The sequence below is a fragment of the Budorcas taxicolor genome, chromosome 18 (genome assembly GCF_023091745.1).
Source record: "Budorcas taxicolor isolate Tak-1 chromosome 18, Takin1.1, whole genome shotgun sequence".
Lineage (NCBI taxonomy): Eukaryota > Metazoa > Chordata > Mammalia > Artiodactyla > Bovidae > Budorcas > Budorcas taxicolor.
In genome coordinates this window covers 53,809,477-53,820,679 of record NC_068927.1, presented here as the reverse complement: position 1 = coordinate 53,820,679, position 11,203 = coordinate 53,809,477, and positions in this window count along the sequence as shown.

Below are 11,203 nucleotides of genomic sequence, written 5' to 3'. Positions count from 1 at the left end.
TGGGAATCGCAGGTCCGATGCCTGGGCCCTTTCTGGGGAGGGGTGGGGGGGCTGGGTCCCAAGTTAGCAGTGGAGGAGGGGTTGGGGGAATCTAGGACTTTTGTTGGGGGCGAGGGTGGGGCTGGGAGTTTAGCTACCCAGACCGTGAAGGGGAGTGGTGTTGGGAGGTAGCTTTCCTGGGTCGTGGGTCAAAGTTTGAGTCATTGGTCGTGGTATGGGATTAAAGGTTGGAGCTGAACCTTCTAGGAGGAAACGTTAGGGAAATAGTGAGACCCTTCTGTCCCAGAGAAGAAACACAGCGTGCCCAGACCCGTGGGTCCCCTAAGAGCAGGAGTCGGGAGGAGGGTGTCTGAGGGAGCAGGAATCTGGTGACATAATTCCTGGGTCCCCATAAGCAGGGGCCTGAGAGCAGTCAGGCTGGAATTGAGACACTCAGATTTCCAAAGGAGGTGGTGGGGGCTTCTGGGTCCCCAGCGGGTGAGGGGGGAAGATGGGGCTCATGACTGCAGCAGCTGCCCAGAGCAGGGCTGGAGAGAAGCTGCTACCCAGCCAGGGCTGCGCGCTGGGCAGCCACGCTGGGCCCTGGTAGGTCGGACCGTCCCTCGTCCCTCAAGGGATCCAGGCCACGCCCCCTGGCTTCCTGGCCACGCCCCGGCCAGGAAACTGGCCTACTTGTGATTACAAATGTGCCCATATCTAGAGAATTTCTTCCCTGGTGGCTCAGACGGTAAAGAATCTGCCTGCAGTGCGGGAGACCTGGGTTCGATCCCTGAGTTGGGAAGAGCCCCTGGAAGAGGGCATGGAAACCTGTTCCAGTATTCTTGCCTGGAGAATCCCCATAGACTGAGGAGCCTGGAAGGCTACACTTCATGGTGTCACATAGAGCCGGACACGACTGAAGCGACTAAGCACACAGCACAGAGAATTTCTAATCAGAGAATAATAGTAATAATAATAGTAGATCAAACCAGTCAATCCTAAAGGAAATCAACCCTGAAAATTCATTGGAAGAACTGATGCTGAAGCTGAAGCTCCAATACTTTGGTCACCTGATGCGAAGAGCTGACTCATTAGAAAAGACCCTGATGCTGGGAAGGATTGAAGGCAGGAGGAGAAGGGGACGACAAGGATGAGGTGGTTGAATGGCATCACCGACTCAATGGACATGAGTTTGAGCAAGCTCCGGGAGATGGTGAAGGACAGGGAGGCCTGACGTGCTGCAGTTCGTGGGGTCGCAAAGAGTCAGAAACCACTGAGTGGCTGAACAGCAGCAACAAGGCATTTATTTAACACTCTCTGTCGAGCCCTGTGTGTCAGGCTTTACATTTTCTCACTGAATTCTCAAAACCTGAGGTAGAAGGAGAGGGAGAAGGTTTAGGGTAAGATCTGAGGCCCCCATCGCACTCTACTTCCCTCCTCAGCCCCCATCCCTTATCTCTTAGAACCTGAGAATCCTTAATTTGTGGAATCTTTGAATTTTCATCTCAAACTAAATGAAGACTGGGTCTTTGTGGTCAGGACAGAAGGGTCCACCTCCCAGCTCCTTGACTTCCTGCTCTCTCTCAGCCTGTTTCCACCTCCAGGAAGCAGGGTGACAACCCACTGGCCTGGCAAAAATTCAAAATTTTGACCATGCCAAGTGTTGACCAAGAGTTGATGGAAGTATAAATGGACAAATCAGGTTTGAGAGTGATTTGACAGGATCCAACAAAGCCTTGGCAGGGCAAGTCCATTGCCAGCTCCGTCCTTCAGAGCTATGGCTTGTAAACACTTTTGCTCACATTGAGACATTATATACCTGAATCAGTTCCACGGGGCAAGCCTTACCCCATCTATGCACATGCGCTCTCGTATCTTTTAGTTAATTTCATTTCATTAAAGGAAAAATTGTGTTTGCAACCCACTAAATTGATTTCACAACCCACTAATGGATCTTGTTGGGCAGGTTGAAAAATACTGCCCTAAAAAACTCCAGGAGACAGGTTCAGGGATATCAATTGCAGCCTTGTCGGAAATGGAGAAAACTGAAGACAAGGCAAGTTTCACTATGAGGAGAAGGAATGAATACATTGTGGTATCCTTCCACAAAGGACTTCCATACAGCAGTCCAAATGAATGAAATGGACACACATTCCAATAGTGTGAATCGTAAAAACGTAATGATGAGTGTTACCGGGTTGAATAGTTCCCCTCCCCCATTTGTGTCCACTAGAACCTATGAATGGAGCTAGAAAATGAGGTTTTGTAGGCTTTAACCAAGTTTAGATGAGGTGTGCCATACATCCAGTCTTCCCAGGTGGCCCAGTGGTAAAGAATCCACCTGCCCATGCAGGAGACGCAAGAGATGCGAGTTCCATCCCTGGGTCGGGAAGATCCCCTGGAGGAGGAAATGGCAACGGACTCCAGAATTCTTGCTTGGAAAATCCCATAGACAGAGGAGCCTGGTGGGCGGTAGTCCACCAGGTCACAAAGAATTGAGAACAACTGAGCGACTGAGTATACACACACTACGTCCAGTATGGCTGGAAACCGGGACGCAAAAACAGGTATCCTGCCTGGGAGAAAGCCATGTGACGATGGAGGCAGCGGATGGAGTGATGCGCATATAAACCAAGGATTGCTGGCAGAAGCCTGAAGCCAGGAAAAGGCAAGGAAGGACACTCCCCTAGAGCCTTCAGAGAGAGCGGCGCTCTGCCAGCACACTGATCTGGGGCTTCTGGTCCCCAGGACGGTGAGGGAAATGTGTTGTTTTAAGCCGCTCAGTTCGTGGTTCTTTGTTACAGCAGCAACAGGAAACTAATACAATGACTTTAGGAAAAAAAAAAAAAAAACAGCAAGTACAGAGGAGTTAGTATAACACAATGTTATTTACATGTGTCTGCTCAGTCATGTCCCGCTCTTTTTGCGACCCCGTGGACTAGCCCTCCAGGCTCCTCTGTCCGTGGGATTTTGTAGGCAAGAATACTGTAGTGGGTGGCCATTCCGTCCTTTTTTATACCAAGTAAGAAAAATTGCGAAACCAGTACACTATATTACCTGGGGAATGCATTGTTTGTGATAATAGGATGAAACCATGAGTGGTAACGCTGAGCACAAAGTATAAGACACAGCAAAGGGAAAAGACGGACTCCGAGGATATCGTTAATGCTTTAAAAATATCTGGATCACATATGGCAAACTGGTTAAGAGTTCATGTAGCTGCAAAGTGGATACAAACGAAGTGATGATAAGAAAAGATACTGAAAAAGACATGATAAGTCAGGGAAACGAAAATCGAAACCACAAGGAAATCCGACTTCACACCTGCCAGGAAGGCTGTAATAAAAAATACAGATACTAGGATTTCCCTGGTGGTCCAGTGATTAAGACTCTGTGCTTCCAATGCAGGGGGCATAGGTGCCATCCTTGGTCTGGGGCTAAGATCCCACAAGCTGTGTAGCGCTCCCTTCTCCAAAGACAGACAATAAGTATTGGAGAGGCTGTGAAGAAACTGGAAGCCTCAGGCACTGCTAGTGAGGATGTAAAATGTTGCAGCTGCTGCAGAAAATAGTTTGGTAGCTCTTCAAAATGTTTAACACTGTCATCACATGGTCCAGGAGCTCCATGCCTATCTCGACCTATCGCAGAGAATTAAAAACATACATCCAGGAGCTTCCCTGGTGGCTCAGTGGTAAAGAATCTGCCTGCCAATGCAGGGGACAAAGGTTTGATCCTTGATCCGGGAAGATCCCACACGCTCTGGAGCAAGAAAGCCCGTGTACCACAACTATTGAGCCTGTGTTGCAGAGCCGGGAGCCACAACTACTGAGCTCTCAAGCTGCAACTGCTGAAGCCTGCACAGCTTAGAGCCCCTGCTCCACAACATGATAAGTCACTGCAATGAGAAGCCTGTCCACCGCCACTAGAGAGTACCCACCCCCGCCACTTGCCACAACTCGATAAAAGCCCGTGTACCAATGAAGACCCAGCATAGCCAAAAAGAAAGAGATAACATTTAAAGACATATATCCACACAAAGATTTGTGGAAACAACTTAAATGTCTGTCAGATGAGAATGGATAAATGGGTAAATTGAATGCAATATACGATGGAATATCATTTGACCATTAAAAGGAATGGATGAACCTCAGAAACATTACGCTAAAGTAAAAGAAGCCAGTCATAAAAGACCACACGTTATATGATTTGATTTATATAAAATGTCCAGAATAGGCAAATCTACAGAGACAGAAAGTATATTGGGGATTGCCTGGGGCTGAAGGAAGGGAGTTAGAGGGAAATAGGGAGTGATTTCATGCAAAGATGGGCACAAAAAAGGACAGAAATGGTATGGACCTAACAGAAGCAGAAGATATTAAGAAGAGGTGGCAAGAATACACAGAAGAATGATACAAAAAAGATCTTCATGACCCAGATAACCACAATGGTGTGATCACCAACCTAGAGCCAGACATTCTGGAATGCAAAGTCAAGTGGGCCTTAGGAAGCATCACTATGAACAAAGCTAGTGCAGGTGATAGAATTCCAGTTGAGCTACTTCAAATCCTGAAAGATGATGCTGTGAAAGTGCCACATTTAATATGCCAGCAAATTTGGAAAACTCAGCAGTGGCCACAGTACTGGAAAAGGTCAGTTTTCATTCCAATCCCAAAGAAAAGCAATGCTAAAGAATGCTCAAACTACTGCACAATTGCACTCATCTCACACGCTAGCAAAGTAATGCTCAAAATTCTCCAAGCCAGGCTTCAACAGTTCATGAACTGTGAACTTCCAGACGTTCAAGCTGGATTTAGAAAAGGCAGAGGAACCAAAGATCAAATTGCCAACACCCGCTGGATCATCAAAAAAGCGAGACTTCCAGAAAAACATCTATTTCTGCTTTATTGACTATGCCAAAGCTTTTCATTGGGTGGACCACAACAAACTCTGGAAAATTCTTAAAGAGATGAGAATACCAGACCACCTGACTTGCCTCTTGAGAAATCTGTATGCAGGTCAGGAAGCAACAGTTAGAACTGGACATGGAACAACACACTGGTTCCAAATAGGGAAAGGAGTACATCAAGGCTGTATATTGTCACCCTGCTTATTTAACTTATATGCAGAGTACATTATGAGAAATGCTGGGATGGATGAAGCACAAGCTGGAATCAAGATTGCCGGGAGAAATATCAATAACCTCAGATATGCAGATGACACCACCCTCATGGCAGAAAGTGAAGAAGAACTAAAGAGCCTCTTGATGAAAGTGAAAGAAGAGAGTGGAAAAGTTGGCTTAAACCTCAACATTCAGAAAACTAAGATCATGACATCTAGTCCCACCACTTCATGGCAAATAGATGGAGAAACAGTGGAAACAGTGACAGACTATTTTCTTGGGGTCCAAAATCACTGCAGATGGTGAGTGGATCCATGAAATTAAAAGACACTTGCTCTTTGGAAGAAAAGTTATGACCAATCTAGACAGCATATTAAAAAGCAGAGACATTACTTTGCCAGCAAAGGTCCATCTAGTCAAAGCTATGGTTTTTCCAGTAGTCATGTATGGATGTGAGAGTTGGACCACAAAGAAAGCTGAGCACCGAAGAATTAATGCTTTTGACATGGGGTTTTGAGAAGACTCTTTGAGAGTCCCTTCGACTGTAGGGAGATCCAACCATTCCTTCCTAAAGGAAATCAGTCCTGAATATTCATTGGAAGGACTGATGCTGAAGCTGAAGCTCCAATACTTTGGCCACCTAATGTGAAGAACTGACTTAATTGAAAAGACCCTGATGCTGGGAGAGATTGAGGACAGAAGGAGAAGGGGACGACAGAGGACGAGATGGTTGGATGGTATTACCGACTCGATGGACGCGAGTTTGAGTAAGCTCCAGGAGATGGTGATGGACAGGGAGGCCTGGCGTGCTGGCGTGCTGCAGTCCATGGGGTCGCAAGGAGTCGGACACGACTGAGCGACTCAACAGTTTTTAAAAGTGGAGGCCACACACCAGGGGTAGCCACAAGAGGGCGCTCTAGGCACAGATTTACTCCTCCCTTGGGAACTCAGTTTCTCAGGCCCTATTGGTAGGCTCTGGCCACACCTCTGAGAATCTGTCCACACCCAAGGATTTGGCCGGCCCCTCATTCTGGCCACGCCTGAAACTTTGGCCACGCCCCCAGGGCCTTGACCACATCCCTAGACCTTAAACACACCCTAAAACCCAGGTCACACCCCAAAGCAGTCTGAAGCAGCAAGTTCACTTTTTGCGACTCCCCGAGGTCTGAGCACAGATGCGTGCACAGACTTATCCTCTTAGAAACGTGGAGCCTTAAAACCGTGACTTTTAATTTGCAGACTCTTCTCTGTTCCAAAATCATTTAAAACTTACAGAAAAGTCGCAAGAATAGGACAAAGACGCCTTGTATACCCTTCACCCAGATTGACCAGTTGTCGGTTTGCCAATTTGCTTAATTATTTGCTCTCCTTTCCTCGAACAGTTTGAGAGTAAATTTCAGATTTTATGCCTTTTTGCTTAGAATCTAAGGACATTATCTTACACATTCACCGTATGGTTATCAACAGCAGGACATTTAACAGTGATCCAATACTGACATCTAACAACACAGTTTATATTCAAATCGCCAGTTGTTCCCAAACTGTCCTTCATAGCAAGCTATTTTTTTTCAGTCCAGTATTCAATCTGAGATCACAAGCTGCATTTAGGTGTTTTTTTAAATTATTTTTAATGTGGACTATTTTTAGTCTTTATTGAATTTAGTACAATATTGCTTCTATTTTATGTTTTGGGTTTTTGGCCACATGCCATGTGGGATACCAGCTCCTCCGCCAGGGATGGAACCCACATCCGCTGCACTGGAAGGCGAAGTCTTAGCCGCTGGACCGCCAGGGAAGTTCATGCCCTTAGTTTTGATGTCTTTTTTAGTGTCTTTCAGTCTGGTACAATCACTCAGCCTATCTTTGTGCTTCATGAACTTGTTTTGAATCAATCGCAGGCCACTTCTTAGTTCTTTAGTAACAATGTCTAGGATTGGGTTTGTCCGACATTTCCTTGTGATCAGATTCTGGTGGCAGGACTATTATAAAGTCCTGATGCTGTGTCCTTCTCTGAGCATCACATCAGAAGGTACACGGTATTGGTGGTTGCACTCTTGATGATGAATTCCATTGCTTGGTGAAGGTAAATCCTGGAATCCCGGACTCATCGCTGCACCAAGTCAGAGTTTCCCCTTTCTGGGCCTCAGTCTCCCTTTCTGTTAAATGGAGGTGTGGCTGACCTCAGGGTCTGCTCACATACCTGGAGCTCACACCTACACTCTCATCAAATCCTTACCAACCAGCTGATGCACTCTGTTTAGTTCTAATGCTCTTAAAAGCATCTGAGGGGAATAGCACCCATATTTAAGATTTGGAAAATTTCTTGCATGCACTTGGAGCTTCCCAGGTGGTGCTGGTGGTACAGAATCCACCTGCCAATGCAGGAGACAAGGGTTCGATTGCTGGGTCGGGAAGATCCGCTGGAGAAGGAAATGGCAACCCACTCTAGTATTCTTGCTTGGGAAATCCCATGGACAGAGGAGCCTGGAGGCTATAGTCCATGGGGCTGCAAAGAGTCAGACACAACTGAGTGACTGAGCACAGCACACAGAAACAGCAATGCAGGCACTTGGAGGTGATATTCTCTGACTGAGCGTGCAGGCTTGCCCAGGGTGGTGGTTACAAGTGAAACTTTCCAACAGGAGTGAGGCTCATGGAGAACTGCTTCGGAAGTATGACTTCTGGCTCAAGAATGCACGGACTTTCACAGAGGAGAACGGTCTTGGTGGCACTGGTTGAGGGAGGCGTGTTTAATTCTGGGAGAGCTGGTGTAGGGGGGCTGGAGACCCTCTCTATGACCCTCCTCTCTACCTCCTAGGAGTCTGCCTTTCTTCAGGGGAAGGGGGCTGGGTGTGGAAGGACACGTGCCCAGTCCCAAGGTCAGGAGGCTGAGTGGGGATTTCCATTCGTGGAGAAGCCAGATCCTTTGTTTTAGAGAAGTAGCTTGCCAAGGTCAGGGGCTGGGTTCAGCTTTTGAACCCAGAGATAGTTTCCCACACACAAAGAGGCACATCACCCACTGTCTGGACCCACAGATACAAGGAGATCCTGACACACACATTCCAGGCCAAAGATGAGGCTGGTTCCTCTCCTCTCATCAAACCATCGTCAACCCATTGACCCCGAGAAGTGGACATTATTCCCATTTTACAGTTGAGGACGTGGAGGCTCAGGGCTGTGAAAGTCACCCAATCCAGGTCACACAGCTAGGGAGCAGAAGCGCAGGACTTGAGCCCAGTTCTGACTCCAGGGCCTGTGCTCTCAATCACACACCTGCTCTCCTTTCCACACACAGGTGCCCACGCACACACTTAAAATAATGGACACAACCACACACTACCTTCCTGTGAGTCAAGAGGGCCCGGGGACTGTGAACGTGGGTTTAGGAGGCAGCAGACCTGGCCTTGGACAGGCAGCTTGCTCTCTGTGAGTCTCAGTTTTCCCATCTGGAATATGGGCACCATTATGGTCAATGCAGGACTTCCCAGGCAGTGCTTGTGGTAAAGAACCCACCTGCCAGTACACGAGACGTAAGAGACAGGGGTTCAATCCCTGGAGGAGGGAATGGCAAGCCACTCCAGTATTCCTGCCTGGAGAATCCCACGGGCAGAGGAGCCTGGCGGACTACAGTCCACAGGGTCTCAAAGAGTCAGATGTGACTGAAGCGACTTAGCACGCATGGTCAATACATTGCTGCTAATATTTGTCCCCACGTTGGCCACACTGTGGGACAAGGGATCAGACACAGTCATGAAGAATCACAGACACCGTAGTGCATTCTGCCATCATTTCTCAGGGGTCTGCTCCGTGCCAGGCAGTGTGCTGGCTGCTGTGGGTCAGGCAGCAAGAGGACACTGCCCTCCCAGAGCTCACTGTCTGCTGGAGAGACCAGTCATTGCACATGACCTTGCTCATGTGGTGGGATTATCACAAGGGAAGTTCTCACATGCAGCTGCTTACAGCGCCCAAAAGTCCCCCATGTAGTGGGTTGAGCTGTGCGTGCGTGTGTGTGTGTGTGCGCTCAGTTGTGTCTCTTTGCAACCCCACAGACTGCAGCCTGTCAGGCTCTTCTGTCCACGGGATTCTCCAGGCAAGAATACTGGAGTGGGTTGCCATTCCCTTCTCCAGGGGAATTTTCTCCATCTCCCGCATTGACAGGCGGATTCTTTACCACTAGCACTACCTGAGAAGCCCTGGGTTGAATAGTGGCCTCCCCCAAGGAAACATTCCGAACACCCCAGAAATTGTGAATGTGATCTTATTCGGAAAAAGAGTCTTTGCAGATGCATTTCAGGTTAGGATGTCGAGAATGAGATCATGTGCTGGATGGGGTCTGGGTGGGTCCTAAGCCCAATGAAAATGGTCCTTATAAGAGACAGAAAAGAAGACACAGATACACAGAGAAGGCAGCCATGTGAAGAGGGAGGTAGAGATGGGAGTGATGCGGCCACAAGCCAAGGAATGCCAGCTGCCACTGGAAGCTGGAAGAGGCAAGGGCGGATTCTCTCCAAGAGGCTTTGGAGGGAGTGTGGCCTATTGACACCTTGATTTTGAACTTCTGGCCTCCAGAACTGTTAGAGAATAAATTTATTTATTATTTATATGTTAGCCTATTTGGCTGCAGCATGTGGGATCTTTAGCTGTAGCATGCAGACTCTTAGTTGTGGCATGTGGGATCTAGTTTCCTGACCAAGGATTGAACCCAGGCCCCCTGCATTGGGAGTGCAGAGTCATAAGCACTGGACTACCAAGGAAGTCCCCAAGCAAATCCCTTTATCGAATCTTTTATCCATATACCTTTTGCTAGTAATGTTGTTTCTCTGACTGAACCCAAGGAGTTGGCTGAATAAAACTCCCAATGATATCCACATCCTAACCCTTGGAAATCTGTGACTGTTCCTTTATATGGCAAAAAGGATTTGGCAGATGTGAGGAGGTTAATGGTCTTGAGAAGGGAGGTTATCCTGGATTATCTGGGTGGACCCCAGGGAATCAGAGGGACCTCGTAAGAGGGGGACAGGAGATCAGAGTAGATGTGCAATTGGAAGACAGAAATTGCTCTGATACAAGGACGGGGCCGTGAGCCAAGGAACACAGGAGGCCTCTGTGGGCTGGATGATGCAAGGGGACAGATTCTCCTCTCTGGCTTCCAGAGGGAAGCAGCTCTCCTGGCACTTTGACTTGGTGAGGCTGATTTTGGACTGCTGACCTCCAGAACTGTAGGAGGATGAAGTTGTGCTGTTTTAAGGCACTGAATTTGGGGTGCTTTGTTCGAGTGACAACAGGGAATGAATGCAAACCCTGACTGATACATAAGAAAGGTGTCCACAGAGTCAAAAATATATCTGGGGACTTCCCAGGGAGGGGGAGCCAGTGGTTAAGAATCTGCCTTCCAATGCAGTGGGCGAAGTTTCAATCCCTGGTCGGGGAATTAGGATCCCACACGCCCCACAGTGAGGCCTATATAAATATATGTGTGTGTGCATAATTATATACACATATGTATATATGTATATGTGTGTGTGTGTACATGTGCTAAATTGCTTCAGTTGTATTCAACTCTGTGACCCTATGGATTGTAACCCAGCAGGCTCCTCTGTCTATGGGATTCTTTAGCAAGAATACTGGAGTGGATTGCCATGCTCTCCTCCAGATCTTCCTGATCGAACCTGTGTCTCTTATGGCCCCTGCACCAGCAGGGGAGGTTCTTTAACCACTAGTGCCACCTGGGAAGCCCATATATGTATATATATACACATATATACATATGTGTGTGTGTATATATATATATGTATGTATGTTGGTAGGGGGGGGTGCCCTGGAGCCACTGAATAAATGTGATACACGAAGCAAAGTGGTCACACAGAAACAATCACACAGTAACTGCAGGTCTCAGTGTTAAGAACACTCATGCGTGGAGACCCAGAGACAGCTGGAATTAACAGTTTACAACGGGTCAACACAGTCAGCTGTGGTACCACAGGGACCATACAAACCGCAGAGTCCTTCAGAGACACACACACACACACACACACCCCCAAGGTTACTATGGAATCCAATAGGGTCCTCTGGAAAGATATCACACTTCACATCACTCTCCGAAAA